The sequence below is a fragment of the Electrona antarctica genome, assembly GCF_951216825.1.
Source record: "Electrona antarctica genome assembly, chromosome: 12".
Classification (NCBI taxonomy): domain Eukaryota; kingdom Metazoa; phylum Chordata; class Actinopteri; order Myctophiformes; family Myctophidae; genus Electrona; species Electrona antarctica.
Window position 1 is genome coordinate 19,418,627 of NC_136793.1, and position 9,715 is coordinate 19,428,341.

The following is a 9,715-nucleotide window of genomic DNA, read 5'->3' on the forward strand; positions in this document are numbered from 1 at the left end:
ATTGGAAACATCTCAGACTGTGTAAATCCTTCAACAGGGGATTAATCCACACAAGGCATCTGGCCCAGATATATTACCAGTCAGGTCCCCAAAAGGTGTGTGTTTGTGTGTGTGTGCAAACCAGCTGACAGATCATTTAATCGCAGACATTTTCAACCTTTCCCTGCCTGTATTCTTCAAAAAAGACCACCATTGTCCCTGTACAGCCCATCTAAGCAAATTTCAGTCCATTCGTTTAAGACATGGTCAACCAAGTCTGGAAATGTTGAAGAAGTTTGAAAGTTTTGTCAAGTGTAGACTGTAGTCTGTACTAGTAGTCGCAAAAACCATCACATGCTATGATGAAACTGACTCTCAAGGCGTACGCAATAGGAGAGAAAGACCTAGGTATACTTCTGTTACTAGACCATTGGTTCTAAAGTGGGGTCCGGGAACCCCCAGCGGTCCTTGGGGGGGTTCCAGGGGTCCACAGTTAAGGTAGCAATCATTTAACCACTTCATGCATTGATATGTTGGCTATTCAAAAATAACAGATCTACAAGCTTGCAGCACATAAATTTGTACCACACTGCAAGCTTGTACATCTTACATTTGCAACCATATCTTATTTTAATGATGTTTGGGACACAAGAAACACTTTCCTGGGTTTTTTTACGTGTGTAATATGTGTTTTTATATATTTTAGTATTTAAAAGTGCCAGTGGTGTCATGGGCACTGGTCTCACTTTCTTCCAGAACTACCCATCTCATGTTGTCTGAGTAAGACAGACCTCTCCCTCTCCACAAGGTGGTGTGAGTCCAGTAAAGCATTATGGTAATTGTAGTAATCCAGCAGTGAGGCTGTAATATGGGATTTGTTGATTTTTAACATTTTCTTTCCACTAGTTGAGAAACCGTGAACTGAATGACCTGCGGTGACCTATGATGACCGTCCATATGTAATCATTTACTGACTGGAGGTCAAGAAATGTAACAGAAAAAGCGAGTTACAGTTTATTTACAATTTAGGCGTTTAGCAGACGCTCTTAATCCAGAGCGATTTACATTAGGCAAGAACAAAAGCATGGGAATACATCACATATATAAAATGCATTTATCATGAAACATGCGTAAGCTAAGAACGTAACTAGAACATATCTATATAATGACACTATACATATATACTATACTATGCTATACATATGTACTATGAAGTGCTATGACTACATACAATGCAATTATTGTGCTGTCTACATGACATGCTATAAGTCTGTTTCAAATGCTATCTAAGTCTAAAAAGTGCTATCTAAGGGGGTAGGATAAGTGCTATGGACCATGATGGAGTCTGAAAAGGTGGGTTTTCAGACTATGGCGGAAGATTGGGAGTGATGTTGCAGTTCTGATTGCAACGGGGAGTGCATTCCACAATTTTGGAAACTATCTTTACACCAGGGAAAAACTGAATCCATTCTCTTTGGATCTAATAGTAATCTCAGCAAGGCAGATGGCTTCTTGGTTAGAGTGGGTGACTGACAATATTATCACACGTAAAGATGAAATTACCTACCTAGGTTCCATCCTGGAGGCTAATCTTTCCTGTGATAAAATGGCCACCAACGTAATCAAAAAAGTCAACCAAAGAACAAGATTCCTTTACAGGATCTACTCACTGGTCAACAAAAACACCTTGAAGACCTTAACAGGAGCCCTCGTACAAGGTTTCTTTGACTATGCATGCACCTCCTGGTACCACAGCACCACAAAGGCCCTTAAAACTAGGCTCCAGACTTCCCAAAACAAACTGGTCAGGCTCCTACTTGACCTCACCCCTGAACCCACCTCACCCCTGCCCACTTTGACAGGCTGGTATGGCTTAGGGTCCACGACAGAGTACAGCATCTTGCAATGGGTCTGGTCCACAAGATTCGATACACCACCAAGATACCCATGTAGGCCTACCTGTCTAGATACTTCCTTAATGTTAACAAAGTCCACACCCACAACACCAGAGGGAGTGCAATGAACCATGTACAACCCAGATTCGGCACAAACAAGGGACTATTTTTTTCCCGCTCCTATGCAACCAAAATGTGGAACGCCCTACATGTTTTGATGAATTGAACAAGGTGGACCCTCTTGTAAACCAGTGTAATGCTTAATTGGGTCGTCCACTCACAGTTAACAGTCTTTGAGTTTGTGCTTGAAATGTAGTACTGTAATTCTGCAAACTGTTAATAAATATCAATATCAACATTTGGCAAAAACGATAAAACGATAAGTGTAATGTGCACATTGCACACAGTATACTGATAATAGACAGTATACTGACAGCCAGGAGAAACTTTTACATTCTGTTCCAAATTAAACTGTAGTATAATGCTTGAAATGAAAGAAAGTTTCATAGTTGTTCAAGGTGATACTTAGGTGTGACTTCAATTTCAGTGCACTCAAGTCATTAACAAAAGTATCAATAACTGTGCTCGAGGGGTGTGTTATCCCCATTGTAAAGGCTTGACATTCAGCCTATTGTGCACATCCTGCAGATAATCTATATTGCTCTCACAATAGTGTACAATAACAGCTAAGTGTTATAGGGTTAGTGAATGGTGAATGCGTTAACCCCTAGAGGCTGTATGCTTGTATGTTGAGGTGATGTTGTAGCTACGTTGTAATGAGTGATTTAGACCTGTAGTTCTGCGTAGGCTTTACCCATTGCCTGTTGCCACAAAAATAGATCGCAATGTTGTGCAGTCGTTTTAGATAACCCTGAGACAGTGCCTATAGAGACTTTGAAGATGGTCTGTGAAAACACTGAACAAGGTGAGTGGCAGGAGAACCAAATATGAAGTGATTTGACGATTTAATTTTAACACATGGGATGCACCAGCTAATCTCTTCCACTGGCATCGATCTCATCGAATAACATGTTCCTTCCTAGGTCCTACTAGGTCCTACTGGGGAAACTCCCGACTGTCAGGTGATAAGAAGCGGCCTGCTCACTCCTCATACATTGAAGGAAACATGGGCTTAGGTCGGGGCTCCGTAGGTTGGCAGAGGGAGAGTAGCACCCAGAATTACAGTTTAGGCAAAAAAAATCATTTTTTTGTCTCCCACAAGTATGTCTGTCTATTGACTATAATATAGTCAATAGACAGACATACATGTTCATATTATGAACATGTCTATTTTGTGAACGTATGAAAGAAAACATTTCACTATTTGCTCTGCTTCATTTTTCGACACCACTACTAGGCTATGGGTCATGTCATGGGTGCTGCTGTATTTTCAAGTCTAAATATTGCTTGCTATTATGGCCATGGCCACGTGTGGAAGGCATAAAGGAGTTACATAACAAGCCTAACCTGTCAGGGGGAGTAGATTGTTAGGAGCGGGCCAATATCCAACTCATGCATCTGAGCTGTGAAATAATTTTGCCTATTGCTTGTTTGCAACCACTTCCTTAAGTGACTATGTGTGTGTGTGTGTGGGTGGGTGGGTGGCTGGGTGGCTGCAGGGTGGGTGGCTGGGTGCGTCTGAGCACGAAAACAGCATGGTTGTTTTTCACCACCTGTGTGCAACCTAACACACACACAAACACACGCACATATTAACTGTATATATGGTGATTTCGGGTGTGCCAGTACAGTACAGTACAGTACAGTACAGTGACAGTACAGTACAGTACAGTACAGTACAGTACAGTACAGTACAGTACAGTACAGTACAGTGGAGGGTAGAGTAGAGGGACCCCCACATGGTAACGCTGTAATTTCTCAACCTTTTCGGACGCAGGGCGGCTCGCCGGAATCGGGCCGGCACCCTGGGTGCGTTCCTGTGGGTCTGGAACCCCCCCCCCCCCCCACGGAGTTGCACCACTTACTTCACACAGGTGTGATTTTTTCTTTTTTGATCAGTAGTATTCTAGAAATAGCTTTGTTACTGAACTTTGTTCCATGCCTGCATGCTCAGATTTACCCAAATAGGGTTACTTTAAATGGCTCACACACAGACCCAACCAACTCCAGACACCCATTATATATTACTAGTAATAACCAAACCATGACTAATCTATTAGACTCAACTACCCCTGCTCACAAGCTAAATCTTAATCCTACGTGACCAACACAGCGTTTTCTGTGCTCATAATCCAGTGAAAGCTTGTTATTGTCTGAGAACACAGATTTACAACGGCGATACCCTCAAGTCTTACACAGGATCATTCTTTAATAAAATAATGTTTTTGAAAGGAGTTTACGCATTGCTAAAAAGCATTGAAAAAGCACTTTCCATTGAATAGACTATCATTAAAGGTGGATCCTATACAACCATTCCTTCAACCAGTCAGTGGGCATGCAGTCACCATGTGGTGTCACAAGTGCAATCTCTGCTCTGACAGCCACCTAACAAATATCACAGCTCTCTCATAGTTACAGGAAATGTAATCTCCTTTGTTCTCTTTTTGAGTGGTGCAACCACTCCCTTACGGAGCTATGTGTGTGGGTGGGTGGCTGGCTGGGTGGCTGGGTGGGTCTGAGCACGAAAACAGCATGGTTGTTTTTCACCACCTGTGCGCAACCTAACACACAACCTAACACACACGCACATATTAACTGTATATATGGAGATTTTGGGTGTGCCAGTACAGTACAGTACAGTACAGTGACAGTACAGTACAATACAGTAGAGGGTACAGTAGAGGGACCCCTACACAGTAACTCTGTTATTTCTCAACCGTTTCGGACACGGGGCGGCTCGCCGGAATCGTGCCGGCACCCTGGGTCTGGAACTTCCGCCGCCCCATCTAAATGGGTGCATCATTTAGATCACTAATAGAGTCATATAGGTTGTAGTTTGTTTCTTTTGTTTTTCAATATATGCTATAAGATTCAACAGCAGCATTGTATTTTACAGTTGACCAATATATTTATTGACAAAATATGTAAATTTCATTGCTGGAGTTAACCACTCAAACCATACTGTACGTGTTCCCTTCATTTTCTCCCCTACACTTAATCTCTTCACTCTTGTTATAATTTGTGCCAACAGGTGGTAATAATTTCATTCATATTTTTACATAATTACAGATCATGTGACACTGACAACCGATGACATGAAACCAACTGACATTGAATTGAATCGAAACCTCAGTTTCACATGCTGTGTAGGTAATTATCAGCTTCTCCATCCTTTATCATTTCTATGAATACTTCTATTCACTACACGTGTGTGTGTGTGTGTGTGTGTGTGTGTGTGTGTGTGTGTGTGTGTGTGTGTGTGTGTGTGTGTGTGTGTGTGTGTGTGTGTGTGTGTGCGTGCGTGTGTGTGTGTGCGTGCGTGCGTGCGTGTGCGCGCGCGCGCATGCATTATTTTGTTATCAAATGAATATGTAATGCCGTCCCAGTATTGTATACTCAGTGCTAACAAAAAACAATATATACTTTAGTGGCGTTGACTGTTTGCTGCTTCACCTCCCAATGTATGAATTCATAGATCATTGTAAAGCGCTTGCACTCTGTGCATATGAAAGTGCTATAAAAATGTAATCCATTATCATTATTATTAGGGGTCAAGCTCAAAGGGCGTAGACCCCATTTGGTACTGTGAAAATTCCACCGTTTTAGCAGTTCTGAGCTATCGTTCTTCACATAATTCAATATGGTAGAGGGCCATGAGAATCCCTCAGGAACTGAAGCTCACACTCATTCGTCAATAGACCTTTAGATCTCCCGATGAGAAAAATTGTTATGATTTGCTCAATCCACTTTTCAGCCTTTTTTGGGCCACGTCAAAGAATAACCACTCCCCTTGAAATCGCATTTCCATTCATGCGAATGGAGTCTGGACTCTGGTTTTGGCGTACAGCGTTGACAGACGATTGACTGAGCACAGAATGTGATGAATCATGGTATGATGATAAGAGCGCCCCTCACTTCACACGAGTGTGACTTTTTATTTATTATTTGTCAAATCATTTCAGTCATCAATGTTTATATAGCTCATTGTGTATATTATATATTGCGTATGGCTTTTTTGTCAGGTGAAACCTGACCTATATCCTCTCGGTTTTCTATGAGGACCTTCCAGTGAAAAAGAAAACCCTTTCTGGCCAAAAGGTGCATTTTATACGTGTGGTGGGGGGCTCAGAGTGCGTCCACTAAGGAAAGTAGGCTTTCTAATAACACAACCTGCCTTTGTATTGGTGAGTAGCAAAAACGTTCTTTATATTTTTGCTACAGACGAGAGGATGGTCTGCATTTCATGCGAGCGCAGGAAGAGAAGAGTAACATAGCTCTAATGAAGGCATTTGAGCTATGGACCAGAGCTAATTGGACCCTCAAACTGTCTGCTAAAGCAGCTAACTCCACCACTTCTCCCCTTCTTGTGCAAGTAATTGACAATATATAAAATCACACTACTAACTTTGATGAGGCAGTATTGCTTCGTTATAAAAATATATGGTTTTCTTCATTTAGTTAGGTGGTTTCTTCCCGACAGCAGAGATATATGGTACCAATTCACTGCAGAGAGAGAGAGAGAAGGCTTCAGGCTGTAGTCTGCCAAGTTGATGGTTAGTTGCTAAATCATTTTAGTATGACCACGTTTCAAAAGCAATGTCTCCGTTCCCCATCTTCAAGAGGCAAATATAATTGAACTCATTAATGCTGTCGGTGATGGCCTTTTCAACATCAGCATCTTCCATGTGCTTGTTGAAAAAATAGGGCACCATTATAATTGCCTTGACATTCAGTTTTTGTCATTTACAGGGGAAATGGTCATTTTACAGTACAGTAGGCCTACTATGAGTATGCACATTCATTAACCTCTTTATAAGCAGACCGGCCGAAAGATAAGATGTAATAAAGAACTGTCATCATTATTTAATGAAAAATGAAAAAATAAATCTATGGCTTTTGCAGACAGACTGAATTATTATTTTGGGACTATATGAAGTTAGTAGTCCTAAAGCAGCTATAACATGAATTTTAAAACAGTTTTTAATATTTAATATCATATTGTCTATGTCCCTCAAACTTATTTCTAATGGTTTGAGCCTCAATCACCAATTGTCACGATCCGTGACATGTGCTGGTTTTCATGTTTTCTAGTAATGGTTGGTGTTATACTTTAAGTGTTCTTGGTTTCCTAGTTACAGTTTGAGTTTTGCTTTACCTGTGTGCTTTTATTTTGTAGTATTGTTCCTAGTGTTTCCACCTTGTCCTGTTAGTTCCCCAGCCTATCCCAGTGTTGATTTTCAGTTGAGTTCACCTGTGTCCTTGTGTGTTAATTTTACATTGTGGTATGTTTTGTTACGTGTCTCTTGTCTTGACACCTAGTGTGTCTTTTCGTTTGTATTTCTAGTTTTTGAGTTATTAATACTTACCCTACCCCCTTAGATAGCACTTTTTAGACTTATGTTCTAGTTACGTTCTTAGCTTACGCATGTTTCATGATAAATGCATTTTATATATTCAGTCTGACCAGAAGCAGAAATAAAACATATCCCCATCGGTGATAAAAATGTTGACCAAATCTCCATCACAGTCTGCTTGGGGAGCTTCAGAGCAGCTGGTGATGTGCTCACCGCAGGGTATTAGCCGGGTAATAATAATGGTGATGTAAAACAAACACAGACATTAAACGCCATTAGCAATAAAGAGACAATATGACGTAAATGACACATTATGACGTAAATGTTCCCTTCATTGTCAATGCGTTTACAAAACAAACATTGAACTAAAGACAACGCTGAGCGGCAAGGACGGAGTTCTCCGTTCAATCAATTAGTAACGCTCGTCGCCCAGGACGGAGATTAATAAAAGGACGGAGATTTATTGATATCAAAACCGATCGCATCACTCCGCAGGCTGGGAGCGTCTGTTGCGCAACATTCGATGTTATTTTCCGGTGGGACGTCATCGGAAATGTTCCCCCCCATTTTAGCCGATGAGACTGGAAATCTTAAAACGTGAACAACTATTGATCTAAATAATTCTGTCCAATTCTAAGCAAAGAGAAATAAAGAACCCAAAACGGGTAATCCTGAACTTGTTAATTTTTGGAGCCTAGGCCACTCGGCCAACGCTACAGCCATACCTCCCGTTGTTGTCGATTGCCTCGGGAGTGTTTTGGCTACATCAAGCGGTCACCAGAGATTTCGACCCAGGACGATTCGACCCGGACCATTCGACCCGCTCTCGACCCGCTTGGACCTGACTTTTCGACCCGGACCGCGAGAGAGAGAGACAGAGAGAGACATAGAGAGAGAGAGACAGAGACATAATAATAATAATATGTACATTGATTTACGCCTGGGATACACAAACACATTCATTACGGGGAGCCTGGAAAGGAAACAAAGGTGAAAATATACAAAAACACCATTAAAATGGCTAAGGAAAACCCGTTCCGGTCCGCTGGAGGCATTGTGGAGTCTGTACTGAGAGACGACATGCCTGAAGAGGGGTTACACCGTTTGTCTGTTTTCTGTTTTTATGTTTTGTGTGAGGACTGCGGATGAAAATTAGCATCTTTGCTAATCCCGGTGTATTTACGTTCATGTGACGTTCATTAATATGCTCTGTCCTGTCTAAATAAACAAATAAAGTAAAGTAAAGTAAAGATAATTCGACCCGGTAAAAACGGGTCGAACGGACTCGAATTTGCGGTTGGGCGAGTTGTCCTGGGTCGAAATCTCTGGTGACCCATCAAGCTACTTCAGCTACATCCGGGATAGCGCCTGGCCGCTAAATGTGCTCCGCTGCTATAAATAGCTGGGTGCTCTGATTTAATGGATTAAATAACCCTGGGCGTTCAGGGTGTACCTGTGTATAGGAGGGGCTAGCGCCCCTCAAAAATCAGCCTAGGGTTTCAGACAACAATGAGACAAAGTGAGTCATGGTATGAGAAAAACCTCTATCTCAACATAATGCAAAAATGAAGGACAGGCTCCCGTTCACATCAACGTTTGTTATGGAAAGAGTGAGCAACTTTAAGTTCCCCAGGGTTCCGTGAGAACTGGGCTGGTCTCACCATATGGTATTTCTTCACATGGCTCTTCTCTTCTTCCACTGCAGGCTGAGGATGTTTGGCTTGGACACCAGCATATCGTTGCTGTCGGGTAGAAACCTCTTATCACCATATTTTAACGTTTTGTGTCACACAAAAGCATCTAAAGTAGCAGATCCATAATAAGCTTGAAACGAGTTTAAGGCATCTGCTGCTTTTGCTATGTTGGAATTTGAATCCTGAAAAGTGAAACAGTTTTGGACATAATAGGTTTCCACCCGACATGCTGCATCCTTGTGCAGCATATAGCATTGGTTCTTCAAAGTGGGGTCTGGGGAACCCCGAGGGTCCTTGGGGAAGTTCCAGGGGGTCCCCAGCTAAATTTGTCAATACAGTATCACAATCGGTTTAACCACCATCCATATTTTATACTTTGGCTATTCAAAAATATCAGATACAGGCTATAGAACTAAAAAACATCGCTATAGGATGCAACTGGGGTGGGGTGATCAAGTCCCGACTTACGTCCCAGTAGCTACCCTCGATCAGTCCCTTAGGGAAAAACCAGGGACACACAATCCGCTGCTCCAGAACTACTCTGCCGGTACTGGGCGGGCCATCCGGTGGGTACCGGGCGGGCCATCCGGCACGTGGAGGGCACTGTGGGTTGACAGCTGGCTGGGCACCTCCTACTCTCAACAGGTCCTCTCCTGCTCTCACCAAACAAACC